Here is a 17,615-nt window from a genome sequence, read left to right as displayed (position 1 = left end):
CCCTCAGGACTGCATTTGCTGCATCCCAAGGATTTTGAAAGGTTGTATCTTCATTCTCATTAGTTTCCATGAATCTGTTTAATTCTTCCTTAATTTCCTGGTTGACCCTTTCATCTTTTAGCAGGATGGTCCTTAACCTCCACGTGTTTGAGGTCCTTCCAAACTTCTTGTTGTGATTCAGTTCTAATTTCAAGGCATTATGCTCTGAGAATATGCAGGGGACGATCCCAATCTTTTGGTATCAGTTCAGACCCGATTTGTGACCCAGTATGTGGTCTATTCTGGAGAAAGTTCCATGTGCACTTGAGAAGAATGTGTATTCAGTTGAGTTTGGATGTAAAGTTCTGTAGATATCTGTGAAATCCATCTGGTCCAGTGTATCATTTAAAGCTCTCTTTTCTTTGGAGATGTTGTGCTTAGAAGACCTATCGAGTGTAGAAAGCGCTAGATTGAAGTCACCAAGTATAAGTGTCTTATTATCTAAGTATTTCTTCACTTTGGTTATTAATTGATTGACATATTTGGCAGCTCCCACATTCGGGGCATATATATTGAGGACTGTTAAGTCCTCTTGTTGGATAGATCCTTTATGTATGATATAGTGTCCCTCTTCATCTCTCACTACAGTCTTCGGGGTAAATTTTAGTTTATCTGATATGAGGATGGCTACCCCTGCCTTCTTTTGAGGACCATTTGAATGGTAAATGGTTCTCCAACCTTTTATTTTCAGGCTGTAGGTGTCCTTCTGTCTAAAATGAGTCTCTTGTAGACAGCAAATAGATGGGTTCTGCTTTTTTATCCAGTCTGAAACCCTGCGCCTTTTGATGGGGTCATTAAGCCCGTTCACATTCAGAGTTACTATTGAAAGATATGAGTTTAGGGTCATCATGATATCTATTCAGTCCTTGTTTTTGTGGATTGTTCCACTGAACTTCTTCTTAAAGGGGAATTTTAAGAGTCCCCCTTAAAATTTCTTGCAGAGCTGGTTTGGAGGTCACATATTCTTTCAGTTCCTGCCTTCTTGGAAGCTCTTTATCTGTCCTTCCATTCTGAATGAGAGCCTTGCTGGATAAAGTATTCTTGACTGCATGTTCTTCTCATTTAGGACCCTGAATATATCCTGCCAGCCCTTTCTGGCCTGCCAGGTCTCTGTGGAGAGGTCTGCTGTTACCCTAATATTCCTCCCCATAAAAGTCAGGGATTTCTCGTCTCTTGCTGCTTTAAGGCTCTTCTCTTTATCTTTGGAATTTGCAAGCTTCACTCTTAAATGTCGAGGTGTTGAACGGTTTTTATTGATTTTGGGGGGGGGATCTCTCTATTTCCTGGATCTGAATGCATGTTTCCCTTCCCAGATTAGGAAAGTTTTCCGCTAGGATTTGTTTAAATACATATTCTGGCCCTCTGTCCCTTTCGGCGCCCTCGGGAACCCCAATTAAAGGTATGTTTTTCTTCCTCAGGCTGTCGTTTATTTACCTTAATCTGTCTTCATGGTCTTTTAATTGTCTGTCTCATTTTTCCTCAGTTTTCCTCTTTGCCATCAACTTGTCTTCTATGTCACTCACTCGTTCTTCCACCTCGTCAACCCTCATCGTTAGTACTTCTAGTTTGGATTGCATCTCTTTCAATTGATTTTTAATTTCTGCCTGAGGATCTAAATTCTGCAGTCATGAAATCTCTTGAGTCCTTAATGCTTTTGTCTAGAGCCACCAGTAGCTGTATAATAGTGCTTCTGAATTGGCTTTCGGACATCGAATTGTAATCCAGATTTTGTAACTCTGTGGGAGAGAGGACTGTTTCTGATTCTTTCTTTTGAGGTGACGTTTTCCTTCTTGTCATTTTGCTCAGTGCAGAGTGGCCAAAAACAAGTTGTATTGGGAAAAGGAGAAAAGAGAGAGAGAGAAGGAAAGAAAATAAAAAAAGAAAAAAGGAAGAAAAAAGGAAAAATAAGAGAAGAAAAAGAGAAAGAAAAAGAAAGAAAGGTGGAAAAAAAGGGTGGGGGAAGCAATCAGAAATCAAAAAAGAAAAAAAAGAAAAAAAAAACACGGGGGAGTATCTTCTGATTCTGTGTACTTTAAGTCCCTTGACTTCCCCTGGAACTGGTCCGTCCAGCTGGTCTTCTGGTGGAGGGGCCTGTTGTGCTGATTTTCAGGTGTTAGCACTTGGGAGAGCTGCTCTGCCCCTGCCTGGTGCAGGGCTCAGTGGGGGCTGTTTCCCCCGTGCGGCCCCAGGAGGAACAACCGCAGTGGCGGGGCCAGCTCTTCAGCCCTGGAGTCAGCTCCCGCAGTAACTACGGGGCTCTCCGTCTGCAGGGCCTGGAGGCTCCGGGGCGGGGCCGCTGATCTGCTCAGCTCGGGGCCTGAGCGTCCTCGCTGTCTTGGGCTCTCCCGGCCTCTGCCTGTCCCGGGGGAGGCCGGATCCTGGGCTGTGTCCAGGCGCCCTGTGCTCCGGGGCCTGCACTGTTGGATTCGCGCTCCCGCCCCGCAGCCCCCTCCGCGGACCTGCCGCCCGAGCCCCTCCGAGCTGCTCTGGCCCCGCCGTGCGCGCTGCAGCCCTTAGGGAGCTCGGCGCACTCTCCTGGGGCGCAGGTGTCTGTGAGTGTCCCCGGGAGCCCGAGGGCATCCCCGCCCTCCTGTGTCCTGCTCCAACTCCCTGCGGGCCCCTTTCCGCCTGGGAAGGTTGGTGCAGCTCCTGCTCCTCCGGGACGGGGCTCTCCTGTCCTGGGGACACTCGCCCCGGCCTCAGCCCGGCTCCTCGCGGGGCCCCTCCCCCTCGGAGGCCTTTTGTTTCTTTATTTCTTTTTCCCCGTCTTCCTACCTTGATGGAAGCGCGAACTCTTCTCACTGTAGCATTCCAGCTGGCCTCTCTTTAAATCTCAGGCCGAATTCGTAGATTTTCAGGATGATTTGAAGGTTATCTAGGTAATTTGGTGGGGACAGGTGACTTGGGGACCCTACTCTTCCGCCATCTTGCCCCTCTTCCCCATATGTTTCAGCATTAACGTGTTCCATATTAATATTTAAAACACATCACAAATTTTGTAATCCTGGTTTTGACATTCCTTCATCTTTTTGATACACTGCTAGCCTCCAGGCATGGAGGGGGCCCAGGCTTCTTGGGCCTTAGAGAGCAAATGGTCTGCATCTCCCAGGTGAGGAGGCAGGCTTTCCTCAGGCTCTCATATCTAGTGAGTGGCTTACCCTTTGCCAGTTGCTTTTTATAGTGAGATCAGCAGAACTTGTGGGACTATTTTTAGTGGCGGGCTCAGTGACCTTAGGCCTTCCTTCTAAGACCTGGGGCCTTGAGGCATCTTCCCAGCAGCCTGGATGTTGTGTCTCACGGTCCTATGAGCCCTGACGTGGCAGCAGCTGCGTGTTCTATCCTCCTCTGGGGGGCTGTTCCCTCCCGCATCTCCTGGCCTGCAGGATCCAGAATGTTGGCCTAGTTGCTCCCGACACTTCCACCTGGAGGGAGAACCAGCAGCTTCACGGAGGCCAACCCCGAGTCCATTCCCCTATCCAGTGCTGTAAGTCCCCTTGCATGATTCTCAGCAAAGGCAACAAGTCCATCCCTGGCTGTTAAGTAATTTGGGGGTGGAGAAGACTCAGGTCTGCTGTAGGATGTTTTCTAACAGAGGCATGAGCACCCCTTGCATTGTAAATGCAGTGCTGCCGGACACTCCCTGGTGGGCAAGCCTCCTGCCTCCAGTCTGTTACAATGATTCTATGACATCGTGGTTGTGAGCATGTGTTGGAATGTCCTAGTAAAGTGCAAGGTACTATTTCCATTACAGCATGAACACTTGTTCATGTTTGTGCTTTTGCAAATTGCAAGAGGGTTCCGTGCAGTGGCGCTGTCTTCCTTCCTGGTCGCTGTCGGTGCAAGGGCGGTGGTCTGGGCCCAGGGCAGAGAGAACTACTGCATTCCCGAGCCACCTCGAGACCTGTGTGGTTCTTCCTGCTGTCACTAAATCTCCATTAGTTCCCTGCAGAGCTCTGAATGGGGTCACTGATTTGGCAGGACAAACAAGAACAATGGCCTACTTCTCCACATGTGAGTGAAGCACAGAATGGCCCTTGGATGTCGGTGGACAGGCAGGGGTGGTGCGCACTAAGCCAGCCTGGGTTACTCAGCATGCCAAGCAGGGAACCGTGAGGGGCAGGCCCCAAGTGATCTGGAAATATCTTCATCATCATCACAGACCAAATTTCATTCCTTGGAACTTTACTGTTTCCTGTGCAAATCTGATATTATAAATTTAATATCAAAAAGCAGCTAATCCACTGAGCAGTCATCTTTGAACTGGGACACTGGATGAGCCAGAGCATCTCCCTTATAAACACGCATTTGTTCATGCATTCATTCACTTGCTTGTTTGCTTGAGAGCGGTAGTCTAGTCATCTTCAGATTCAGTCAGAACAGAGTGTGAATCCTGGCTCTGTCTCTCAAGGCTGTGACCTTGAGCAAGTGGAATAGCTCTTTGGGACCTCATTTTCCTCATCCATAAAAAGGCAGGTGACATTCCCCTCATGGGCTTGCTCCCAGGGGTTAGCACTGATGGGCAGACAGCCATCTGCATTCAGAGTGAGTGGCTGGGAATCAGACTTCTGCTCTCCATCATTGCACCTTTTCATTTTCCTCAATCAGTAAATGTCTTTCCAGTGCTGCAGATATCCCACTCAGGTTCCCCTCCATCCCTGGGCACACTTGCCTGATTTCCTCATGTGGGCCAGCAGTGATGCCTAAGAGGGCTTTCCCTGCCTGTGGGAGCCACCTGGCCCACCTTGTCTGACAGTTCATCAGGCCTGAGGGGCCAGCACTCTATTGTGCCCTGGAAGTAGCCTCTAAACCCATAAAACTTGGCAGAAGCTAGGATTTGGATCCCCTGCAGGAGGAGTATGTCTGAGGTTCCCAGAGGTCCAGACAGGACTGAGTTGCCCTCAGTGGTAACTTGCTTGGTAATGAACTTTATTGACTGCCCTCCTTTCCCTGCCTCACCTCCCCACCTCCCTGGGATCACCTCCCAGATAAACTACTTGCACTTGGGTTCTCATTGCAAGGTCACTTCTGGGGGCTGGGAGGGAGGTAACTTAAAGCAAGTGTCTAATATATACTAGTGGACATGTTCAGAGATGGACAGATTCTCCTTATAGTCTAAGAGATAATATAGCACAATGACATAGTTAAGAGGCATCACGGGGTTGGGCGGAAGGAGGCTAAGGGGCATGCGCTTGACTTTCCCAGGGGAGGACAAACCGAGCAGAGGCTCAGGGAGCCATCGTAGGGGCAACTTTATAAGGACAGGACTGGGCAGGAGGCTGACCCGGCTGCAAGGTGTGGTCTCTGCAGGGATGGCCCAGGGCAGGCAGGCTTGTTGTGGGAAGGCAGTCAGGGCCTTAAGCTTCAAATTCATTTTATGGGGTCAACCTGTGGGGCAGGGCACATCCCTCTGCTCTGGGCAGAGGGGTAGTCAGGGTCAGGGCTTGGCTAGCCCATCACATGGACCCTGGAGGGGCAGGGTGGGGGCCAGGGCAGGCCTTGAACTGGGGCTGCTGCCACCAAGCTTAAGGCCATCTGGGGAAGACAAGGCCTGGCTGGGAATGAAGGATGGGTGCTGTGGTGGCAGAGGTACAGCAGGAAGCTGGGACAGACATAAGAAAAGCTGTGGGCAGGGTAAGGCCCAACTTGTGCCCCAAGCCTCCTGCAATGGTCCAGCCATATGCCTGGAATCAGCCCCTGCTTGTGGTGTGTCCTGTCAGAGCTTCAATAGTAAAAACACGGTAGCGGGAAACATGTGAAGCCCTCACCACAGGCGAGGCACTGTGCTGAGGGCCTTACGTTGACAGCTTCCTTCCGTCCTCAACTCTCCGAGGTAGGCACTAATATTAACACCACTTCACAGACGAGAAAACTGAGGTTCATCCTGTTCCTAAGCACAGCTTGTGAAGTCATTGATCCCTTGCAATTATCCAGCTCAGGCCGCACAACAAAGTGTTACAGACCCAGTGGCCTAACCCATAGAAATTGATTTCTCAGAGGTCTGGAGCTTGAAGTCCAAGCTAAAGATGCCAACAGGATTGGTTTCTGGTGAGATCCTCTTCCTGGCTTGTAGATGGCCACCATATTGCTGGGTCTTCACATGGCCTCTTCTCTGTGGGCACAGAGAGAGAGGGAGTGAGAGAGAGAGCAAGCCAGTTCTTGAGTCTCTTCCCCTAGATGTTGGGATACCAGTCCTATCTGGTCAAAGTGCTGCCCATAAGACCTCATTTAACCTTTATTGTATTCCTAGAGGCCTATATCCAAGAAGTCACACTGAGGATTAGGGCTTTACTATACAAATTTGGGGGTGGAGGGAACCAACATAATTCAGTCCACAATATCCTCTAACATTGTATAAAACTTTATTATTTACAAATGTCATTTTGTAAGTAGTGAGGTCTACATATCTTAAATTTCCATCCCAGGACTACGTTTTGGCATAGTAGCTCTGTGCAAAAGCCACTCTCTGCTTAAAATTCAGATAGGCCTGCAGACTCCTTGAGGCAGTACTCTGGGCACTTATAAATGCTGTAAATGAGGAGAAGAGAATGGGGCACGAGCTACGACCTGGTGCACACCACCTGCCACGTACCAAGGCCCTAAGGAATGGGTCCTTGGGTTGTAGCATGGCAATTGTCCTTTGGAGCTTAGCTGAGGCTGCACCCTTTGCAAGAATGCTACATTCTCCCTGTGGTTTCTTTACAACTGAGTTCAACTGTTAGTTGCTATTCATCAAGACACTTTTGTTGTTTCATTTTTCTAGCATTAGAGTTAAGTAGGAAATAAAATGTTTCCTGTACCCATAGCTATACTGAAACAAGATCAGCCCATCTCAAAAGTTACAGAGCCCAGAGCAAGATTACCAACGGGGGCACACAAACCATATGTTTAACGACATAGGCATATAAAACATGCCTGTAGAGTTGAATTGTTTTTCTTTTCTGGCCTTGACAAATGTAGCTCCATAGCAATTTGGGAGGCTGGGTTCAAGTGTAGAATCCTCGGACTCCTGTGTAAAGATACAGGTGTGCCCCCAGCCTGTTCCTTCTCTAGGCACTGATCTGGGTGGGTATACATTCTGGAAGTGGGCTTAGAGTCACTCAGAATTCCCAGATCCTGGAGAGTTGGGAGCTTGATCTGGAAAGTTTAGGGTAGGGTTACTGGCTGCCGGTGGATATGATCCCTCTTTCCGTGGGGAGGGCAGGAGGTGTCAGGGGATGGCTGGGCCCTGAAGCCTAGCTGTGTACAGAGGTGTGTAGGCCATACAAACCAGGGATTGGGCAAGATGGCCTATATCCAGAGGCCCTTCTTATACACAGAGTTGTCTTTGCTGAAGTAATATAATGTAGTACTAAATCTTTTTAAATATTTAGCTTTTCACTTGTCAATGCATTTCCACCCCTGTTTTGGACTATCCTGTGGTTGGACTCATGTTGTGGCTCAAACCATGAGGGTGAACTTTACCTGAGGCTCTCTCCCTCCAAAATCTCTCATCCCTCTTTAGATCTTAGTTAGAAGAGGGTGGCAGTCAAGACATCTTTGAGTCATCTGGAAAAGTAGAACCAGACTGGGTATTGCTTTTTTTTGTTGTTGTTGTTAGGTGTGATATTATGGGGATGTTTGAAAAAACAAACATTTATAGATTAGATAAACATACTCAAGTGTTTAAAGGTGAAATATGTTTGCTGGAATGTCTTAAAGTTACTCTGGTGGGGGGGGGCAGGGAAGATGTGTGTGGGGAGGGCTATAGACGGGAACAAAAAGGCAAGAGGCAGACCATGATGGAAGCTGACCACGGGTGTGTGGGTTCATTTTACTGCCATACTTTTGCACGTGTGAACATTTCTACAATAAAGAGGTCACCGCAAGAAGAAAGCGCTGTTCCTGGAGGCTCAGTGGAGCAGGGGCTGCAGGCGAAGCATCCATTCCTTGGGAATGGCCAGTGTGCACAGTCTGCACAGCTCCTCTAAAGGCGGGATCCTCCAGGCCCCTTTCCTCCAGGATGTTTCACAGCCCGAGAGTCGGTTTAATTCTTTGGAAACCAAGCCTCGGATGATTCCCTGCAACACACGAGGAGTGGAGCTCAGGGCGCTCAGCCTCGGGGAGCCCGACCTGCGGGTGACTCCGGCTTCCGCGCTCTGCGGCCCGGGGCGGGGTTCTGCACCGCCCTGCCTTCCCGCGCGCTGGGCTGGCCGCGCGACTGTCCGACTGGGGGCCCGCCCCCCGCGCCCCGCCCCGGGGGAGGCTACACAGTCCGGCTTCCCCCTTTCCTCCGCGAGCCCGCCCCGCCCCGACGTGGGGAGGCTACACAAGCCGGCTTCCCCCTTTCCTCCGCGAGCCCGCCCCTCCCGCGCCCCGCCCCGCCGGGAGAGGAGGCTACACAGTCCGGCTTCCCCCTTTCCTCCGCGAGCCCGCCCCCCCCGCACCCCGCCCCCCCGCGCCCCGCCCCGCCGTGGGGGAGGCTACACAGTCCGGCTTCCCCCTTTCCTCCGCGAGCCCGCCCCCCGCACCCCGCCCCCCCGCGCCCCGCCCCGACGTGGGGAGGCTACACATCCCGGCTTCCCCCTTTCCTCCGCGAGCCCGCCCCTCCCGCGCCCCGCCCCGCCGTGGGGGAGGCTACACAGTCCGGCTTCCCCCTTTCCTCCGCGAGCCCGCCCCCCCCGCCCCCCGCGCCCCGCCCCGCCGGGAGGGGATCCGGTAAGCCGGCCCTGCGCCCACGCGGGCGGGGACAGAGGCGCGCGAAGTCCGGGGTAAACGGGGGATGGGGTCCAAAGGGGGGAGTTCCGAGGGCGGGCGGGGGGTGGGGGTGGCACTCAGGGGAGGTCCACGGGAAGCGCCGGGTGGAGCCCGGGGTGGGGGAGGCGCCGGAGAGGAAGGACCCCTCCCGGGGATCGCGGGGCCCGGCTGGGCACCCCGGGGAGGCTCGGGGCTTGGGGAACGCGGAGGACCTGGGAAACCGAGAGCCGGGGTCTTAGAGGGGAGGCCCGGGGCCGGGAGGTACGGTGATGTAAGGTAAAACCGGGAAGGAGAAGAAAAAGTGGTCCCGGGGGACCCAGGGCGGAGGCGGCGCCTGAGGAGGTAGCCAGGTAAGGACCAAGGCAGGGGCTGCGCTGGACGAGGCACCTGAGACCGACAGAGGCAAACCCAGGGCCCGGGGGGGGGGGGGGGGGGGGGGCGTGCCACGCCCTTGCGGGTGGCAGGGGGGCGTCCAGGCCATGAGGAGTGCGCAGGTCTTGTTCAGGTTTGTCTGCTGCTCCCTCTCCCCCAGAAACTACCGAGGGGAGGGGCGGTACTACAGGTGCTTTTGATGCAGCTGTAGTTTGAGGGACACTGGTCTGAAACTTTCGAACTTTGAGGGGTTTGGACTGGGGGTGGGACTGGCCAGGTGTCTTGTGATACAAAGGCATTATTCGCTTAATCTTCACAACTCTGAAGTCGGCGCTGTGGTCCCCATTTAACAGAAAAAGAACTTTTCCAAGGACCCGCATCTAGGAAAGGAAGGAGCTGGATTTCAGACCCTCAGGTAGGCCCCAGGGTGCTTCCACTGAAGCCTGTCCCCTGTGAAGCCCAGAGGCACTTTGACCTCACAGCCAGGTAGCAGGCTGCTGAGTGGAAATGGTTGTTCAGTGAGTAGTTAGGAGTGGCCCTGCCTCCTGGCTTGCAGTGAGCACTCGCGTGTATGAGGTACTGGTGACCAGGTCTCAGACCTGACGTGCTCTGGAGTGCCCAAAAGGCCTTGGATTCAAGGTCAGCTTCTCCTTGACTCACTGGGATGCCTACAACCGATGGGACGGACCCCTGAGAGGCATCTGGAAGGTCAGTGACCTTTATAGAGTCATGTGACTGGCAGCCAGGTGGGCTCAGTCCCCCTGCCCAGCCACTCTGATGGCCTGTGCCCAAGGAAGGGGCCCCAAGCACTCGGGCCCTGCAGGGCTCTCGCTCCACACTCTGACACCTTGGCCGGGTAGTTGCCTGTGGTGGGGGCTGTCCTGGAGCACTGCGTCCATATCGCATCCTCTGTGGGTCAGGCTGGGTGGGAACCCCTGCCCTGGAGCCAGTGCCATCTCCCCGCAGCCTCACCCTTCTCCGTGGGCTGCAGGAGAGGCTCTTTACCTGTGTCCAAGGCCACACTCCGGACGGGAGCCTCCCTCAGCAGCAGGCCTGTGCTCCAGGACCTGGTGTGTCCAACTGTACTCGTTGCTATTGATCCACATTTGAACACATCCTGCTTCTGAAATGCTCCCAGTTCCCGAGGCAGCTGAGTGCCTTTGACCACCATCCATGGGAACGTGAGGTCGCTGTGGGTGGGTCACGGTGTCCCCACATGTAAGGGGCACAGAGCAGGTGGGAATGCCTGCTGGGTGCCGACCACACTGGGCCTCGGATGCATGTTAAATGATTTTAGAGGGCCTTCCTCAGTGTGCTTGCCTCACGCGAGTTTCTCTTGGAGCTGCTCTGTGCGGTCCGCGTAGCTCTGCCTCGCACCTTGAGACATAGCCTCTTTCTCCGCAGTCGGGGAAGCCTTCAGTTTAGCAGAGCTGCCGGCAGTTGCTTCTTGGCATATTTAGAAATCCATTTGTGTTCCACTTGAATCTGAACATGGTGAGTGGGTCATCCAGAGGGTTTTTCTCCCTTTGGGAGGAGAGAAAGAATCTTCGGGTTACACGTTTCTCTAATTACCTAGTTTTTATAAATACTTTTGGTCCTCTTTTTAATTAGTTATCTTGTCTGGCCATCTGTGCCCTCTAGCGGGTGAGCTTTCCTGCTGCCTGGTTATCCTGTGAGCAAGGGTGCTGGGGGATTTCTGCTCTTTCCAGCACTGTCTGCCTTGGCCACTCCTTCCTGTTTACACGCGAGGGGTCAAGGATGTGTCTTCTCTTGGTGAAGTGATTCAGTCGTGATCAAGCCAACACAGGGCCCAGATCGTTAAAGTTAATGAAGGAAGGATTCTCTAGTAGGCTATATTTCATCCTTTGTTGACTCTAATTCGTGACTGGTTTTGTCTGCTGTTTCATTTTATTCTTTATTGGTTTTATATGTTTTGTATTAATTTACCTTTTGTGTTTTGATATCATGAACTTGTGGCCCTTTGCAGATTCAACTTGTGAAGTGGCAGTTGTACTATATTTATTATTATTAAATGCTGAAGTTGTTGCTGATTGACTGTGGTGGTCTGTTTACATTTTGTTCCTTTGTCATTTAATAGTCCTTCGTCTGATGCCTTTGAAAATCTCTTAATTTCTGGCAACCACAGAATGTTCCGGAGCCATCTTGATTTTTCTTCTGCCTCAAGTTAGGGGATTTATTGTCCTCCAAGGGCTCTGTCTCTGAGTATGGGAGATGAAAATCTGAGTGTCAGAGGTGCATGGAGGTATCCCCAGACTAAGGGGAATTGTTGCTTTGGACTGCTTTTAGAAGTGTCAGAGCCAGAAGGTAGATCCTTTTTTAAGGCTGGAGCTCACGTTGACTTTTAGAGTTTTTTATTTTTTATTTATTTATGATAGGCACACAGTGAGACAGAGAGAGAGAGAGGCAGAGACACAGGCAGAGGGAGAAGCAGGCTCCATGCACCGGGAGCCCGACGTGGGATTCGATCCGGGGTCTCCAGGATCGCGCCCTGGGCCAAAGGCAGGCGCCAAACCGCTGCGCCACTCAGGGATCCCAACTTTTAGAGTTTTGATGCTAAGTACCCAGCTATTCTTGAAGGACATAGGGTCATGGGCAGCTAAGATTTTCTCCCACATGGCAATCCTCAACTCTCTCGCCCCCAGAGAGCAGGTGGAATGTAGCTGAAGTCACAGAGCTGGCCCATTCTCAGTTATCCTTTATGGGGGTCATTTGGGGTCACTCATGGGCCCTGATTCCTTTTAGTGGGGCAACCAATAGTGTTGCCACTGGTTTTTATGTTTTAAACATAAAAAATCACTCTGAGGAAGAAACATGAACTTGCTTTGCCTGTAAGACCCTACAGGACTGGCAGCCCTGGGCTCACATCCTGCCATCCTCTTTCATCCAGGTACCCCAGACTTGTTGGCCTCTTTGCTGTTCCTTCCTTGGAAGTGCCACATTTGCCCTACTTGAGTGCCTTTATACTTGCTGCTGTCTCTGCTTGCAGGGCTCTTTCCCTAGACCTTTGCACAGTTGGCATTTCTTTTAAGTTTTATTTATTTTTCAGTAATCGCTATACCCAACATGGGGCTCGAACTCACAACCCCAAGATCAAGAGTTGCATGCTTTTCCAGCTGAGCCAACCAGGAGCCCCTGTGCAGTTGGCATTGTTGTATGTATGTATGTATGTGTGTATGCATGTATTTATTTATTTATCAATGGGGGTTTAGTAAAATGTCACACCTTCTTCTAGGGCCTTCCTTGATCCTCCATCTGTTCCCTACCCTACACTTTCCAGGGATAGTCCCTGACAGTTCACTGTATTTAATTTGACTCATTTATTTATTTGTTCTCCTGTTTATTTCTATCTCGGCCTCTAGAATACAGATTTCCTGAGAGTAGGACCTTTATCTGTCTTGCTTTTCAGTGTGTTCTCAGTACCTGGAAAATGACCAGCATAGAAGGAAAGAACAAAATGTTATTTGTTGAATGGATGATGAATCATTCAGGTACTGAGGGGGAGAAAAGGATGAATAGGTGGAGCACAGAGAGTTTTTAGGGCAGTGAAACTACTCTGTATGCTATTATGATGGATACATGTCATTATACATTTGTCCAAACCTATTGAGTGTACGGTGCAAGAGTGAACTGGACTCAGGGTGATTATGATGTGTCGGTGTAAGTTCAGTGTAACATGCTCCTCTCTCGTGTGGGATGATGGGGTGGGGGGTATATGGAACTCTGTATCTTTCACTCAATTTTTTTTATAATAAATTTATTTTTATTGGTGTTCAATTTACCAACATACAGAATAACATCCAGTGCTCATCCCGTCAAGTGCCCCTCAGTGCCCGTCACCCAGTCACCCCCACCACCCAGTCTCCTCCCCTTCCACCACCCCTAGTTAGTTTCCCAGAGTTAGGAGTCTTTATGTTCTGTCTCCCTTTCTGATATTTCCCACACATTTCTTCTCCCTTCCCTTCTATTCCCTTTCACTATTACTTATATTCCTCAAATGAATGAGAACATAGAAGGTTTGTCCTTCTCCGATTGACTTACTTCACTCAGCATAATACCCTCCAGTTCCATCCACATCGAAGCAAATGGTGGGTATTTGTCGTTTCTAATGGCTGAGGAATATTCCATTGGACACATAGACCACATCTTCTTTATCCATTCATCTTTCAATGGACACTGAGGCTCCTTCCACAGTTTGGCTATTGTGGACATTGCTGCTATAAACATCCAGATGCAGGTGTCCCGGCGTTTCATTGCATCCGTATCTTTGGGGTAAATCCCCAGCAGTGCAATTGATGGATCATAGGGCAGGTCTATTTTTACCTCTTTGAGGAACCGCCACACAGTTTTCCAGAGTGGCTGCACCAGTTCACTTTCCCACCAACAGTGTAAGAGGGTTCCCTTTTCTCCGCATCCTCTCCAACATTTGTGGTTTCCTGCCTTGTTAATTTTCCCTATTCTCACTGGTGTGAGGTGGTATCTCACTGTGGTTTTGATTTGTATTTCCCTGATGGAAAGTGATGCAGAGCATTTTCCCATGTGCATGTTGGCCATGTCTATGTCTTCCTCTGTGAGATTTCTGTTCATGTCTTTTGCCCATTTCATGATTGGATTGTTTGTTCCTTTGCTGTTGAGTTTAATAAGTTCTTTATAGATCTTGGAAACTAGCCCTTTATCTGATACATCAATTGCAAATATCTTCTCCCATTCTGCAGGTTGTCTTTTAGTTTTGTTGACTGTATCCTTTGCTGTGCAAAAGCTTCTTATCTTGATGAAGTCCCAATAGTTCATTTTTGCTTTGGTTTCTTTTGCCTTCATGGATGTATCTTGCAAGAAGTTACTGTGGCCGAGTTCAAAAAGGGTGTTGCCTGTGTTCTCCTCTAGGATTTTGATGGAATCTTGTCTCACATTTAGATCTTTCATCCATTTTGAGTTTATCTGTGTATAGTGAAAGAGAGTGGTCTAGTTTCATTCTTCTGCATGTGGTTGTCCCAATTTTCCCAGCACCATCTATTGAAGAGACTGTCTTTCTTCCAGTGGATCGTCTTTCCTCCTTTATTGAATATTAGTTGACCATAAAGTTCAGGGTCCACCTCTGGGTTCTCTATTCTGTTCCATTGATCTATGTGTCTGTTTTTGTGCCAGTGCCACACTGTCTTGATGACCACAACTTTGTAGTACAACCTGAAATCTGGCATTGTGATGCCCCCAGCTATGGTTTTCTTTTTTAAAATTCCCCTGGCTATCCGGGGCCTTTTCTGATTCCACACAAATCTTAAAATAATTTGTTCTAATTCTCTGAAGAAAGTCCATGGTATTTTGATAGGGATTGCATTAAACATGTACATTGCCCTGGGTCACATTGACATTTTCACAATATTAATTCTGCCAATCCAAGAGCATGGAATATTTTTCCATCTCTTTGTGTCTTCCTCAATTTCTTTCAGAAGTGTTCTAGGGTTTTTAGGGTATAGATCCTTTACCTCTTTGGTTAGGTTTATTCCTAGGTATCTTATACTTTAGAGTGCCATTGTAAATGGGATTGACTCCTTAATTTCTCTTTCTTCAGTCTCATTGTTAGTGTATAGAAATGCCACTGACTTCTGGGCATTGATTTTGTATCCTGCCACACTGTCAAATTGCTATATGAGTTCTAGCAATCTTGGAGTGGAGTCATTTTGGTTATCTATGTAGAGTATCATGTCATCAACGAAAAGAGAGTTTGACTTCTTCGTTGCCAATTTGAATGCCTTTAATGTCTTTTTGTTGCCTGATTGCTGAGGCTAGGACTTCCAGTACTATGTTGAATAGCAGTGGTGAGAGTGGGCATCCCTGTCTTGTTCCTGATCTTAGGGGAAAGGCTCCCAGTGCTTCCCCATTGAGAATGATATTTGCTGTGGGCTTTTCGTAGATGGCTTTTAAGATGTTGAGGAATGTTCCCTCTATCCCTACACTCTGAAGAGTTTTGATCAGGAATGGATGCAGTATTTTGTCAAATGCTTTCTCTGCATCTAATGAGAGGATCATATGGTTCTTGGTTTTTCTCTTGCTGATATGATGAATCACATTGATTGTTTTACGAGTGTTGAACCAGCCTTGAGTCCCGGGAATAAATCCTACTTGGTCATGGTGAATAATCTTCTTAATGTACTGTTGGATCCTATTGGTTAGTAATTTTTGCATCCATGTTCATCAGGGATATTGGTCTGTAATTCTCCTTTTTGGTGGGGTCTTTGTCTGGTTTTGGAATTAAGGTGATGCTGTCCTAATAAAACAAATTTGGAAGTACTCCATCTCTTTCTATCTTTCCAAACAGCTTTAGTAGAATAGGTATGGTTTCTTCTTTAAATGTTTGATAGAATTCCCAGGGAAGCCATCTGGCCCTGGACTTTTGTGTCTTGGGAGGTTTTTGATGACTGCTTCAATTTCCTCCCTGGTTATTGGCCTGTTCAGGTTTTCTATTTCTTCCTGTTCCAGTTTTGGTAGTTTGTGGCTTTCCAGGAATGCATCCATTTCTTCTAGATTGCCTAATTTATTGGTGTATAGCTGTTCATAATATGTTTTTAAAATCGTTTGTATTTCCTTGGTGTTGGTGGTCATCTCTCCTTTCTCATTCATGATTTTATTAATTTGAGTCTTCTCTCTCTTCTTTTTAATAAGGTTGGTTTTAATAAGGTTTAATGGTTTATCTATCTTATTGATTCTATCAAGGAACCAACTCCTGGTTTTGTTGATCTGTACCACAGTTCTTCTGGTCTCGATTTCATTGAGTTCTGCTCGAATATTTATGAACTCTCTTCTTCTCCTGGGTGTAGGATCTATTTGCTGTTTTTTCTCTAGCTCCTTTAGGTGCAAGGTTAGCTTTTGTATTTGAGTTCTTCCAGTTTTTGAATGGATGCTTGTATTGTGATGTATTTCCCCCTCAGGACTGCTTTTGCTGCATCCCAAAGATTTTGAACAGTTGTATATTCATTCTCATTAGTTTCCATGAATCTTTTTAATTCTTCTTTAATTTCCTGGTTGACCCTTTCATCTTTTAGCAGGATGGTCCTTAACCTCCACGTGTTTGATGTCCTTCCAAACTTCTTCTTGTGATTGAGTTCTAATTTCAAGGCGTTATGGTCTGAGAATATGCAGGGGACGATCCCAATCTTTTGGTATCGGTTCAGATCCGATTTGTGACCCAGTATGTGGTCTATTCTGGAGAAAGTTCCATGTGTACTTGAGAAGAATGTGTATTCAGTTGAGTTTGGATGTAAAGTTCTATAGATATCTGTGAAATCCATCTGGTCCAGTGTATCATTTAAAGCTCTCGTTTCTTTGGAGATGTTGTGTTTAGAATACCTATCGAGTGTAGAAAGCGCTAGATTGAATTCACCAAGTATAAGTGTATTATTATCTAAGTATTTCTTCACTTTGGTTATTAATTGATTGACATATTTGGCAGCTCCCACATTCGGGGCATATATATTGAGGACTGTTAAGTCCTCTTGTTGGATAGATCCTTTATGTATGATATAGTGTCCCTCTTCATCTCTCACTACAGTCTTCGGGGTAAATTTTAGTTTATCTGATATGAGGATGGCTACCCCTGTTTTCTTCTGAGTACCATTTAAATGGTAAATGGTTCTCCAACCTTTTATTTTCTGGTTGTAGGTGTCCTTCGGTCTAAAATGAATCTCTTGTAGACAGCAAATAGATGGGTCCTGCTTTTTTATCCAGTCTGAAACCCTGCACCTTTTGATGGGGTCATTAAGCCCGTTCACGTTCAGAGTTACTATTGAAAGATATGAGTTTAGTGTCATCATGATACCTATTCAGTCCTTGTTTTTGTGGATTGTTCCACTGGACTTCTTCTTAAAGGGGAATTTTAAGAGTCCCCCTTAAAATTTCTTGCAGAGCTGGTTTGGAGGTCACATATTCTTTCAGTTCCTGCCTGTCTTGGAAGCTCTTTATCTCTCCTTCCATTCTGAATGAGAGCCTTGCTGGATAAAGTATTCTTGGTTGCATGTTCTTCTCATTTAGGACCCTGAATATATCCTGCCAGCCCTTTCTGGCCTGCCAGGTCTCTGTGGAGAGGTCTGCTGTTACCCTAATACTCTTCCCCATAAAGGTCAGGGATTTCTTGTCTCTTGCTGCTTTAAGGGTCTTCTATTTATCTTTGGAATTTGCAAGGTTAACTATCAAATGTGGAGGTGTTGAACAGTTTTTATTGATTTTAGGGGGGGATCTCTCTGTTTCCTGGATCTGAATGCCTGTTACCCTTCCCAGATTAGGAAAGTTTTCAACTATGATTTGTTCAAATATATATTCTGGCCCTCTGGCCCTTTTGGCGCCCTCGGGAACCTCAATTAAAGGTATGTTTTTCTTCCTCAGGCTGTCATTTATTTCCCTTAATCTATCTTCATGGTCTTTTAATTGTCTCTTTTTTCCTCAGTTTCCCTCTTTGTCAT

The 17,615-nt window shown here is 48.2% G+C and overlaps 1 protein-coding gene across 6 annotated transcripts in view; it reads left to right on the top strand.

Moving 5' to 3' along the window:
- Nucleotides 1-3,380: 3,380 nt before the first annotated feature.
- Nucleotides 3,381-17,615, top strand: part of SLC41A3 (solute carrier family 41 member 3) — a 94,847-nt gene continuing 80,612 nt past the window's right edge. For 2 of the 6 annotated variants that reach the window (XM_055344264.1, XM_055344258.1), the window contains exon 1: nucleotides 8,645-8,733. The gene's annotated coding sequence lies outside the window, so the exon portion shown is untranslated. Of the gene's footprint in view, nucleotides 3,524-8,644; nucleotides 8,787-9,014; nucleotides 9,123-9,496; nucleotides 9,560-17,615 lie in introns of those variants that run through there. The other 4 variants (XM_055344263.1, XM_055344259.1, XM_055344261.1 and 1 more) reach the window with 4 other exon arrangements.

The sequence above is a fragment of the Nyctereutes procyonoides genome, unplaced genomic scaffold (assembly GCF_905146905.1).
Source record: "Nyctereutes procyonoides isolate TBG_1078 unplaced genomic scaffold, NYPRO_anot_genome, whole genome shotgun sequence".
NCBI classification, from domain to species: Eukaryota; Metazoa; Chordata; class Mammalia; order Carnivora; family Canidae; genus Nyctereutes; species Nyctereutes procyonoides.
This window is presented reverse-complemented; position numbering and strand designations above follow the sequence as displayed.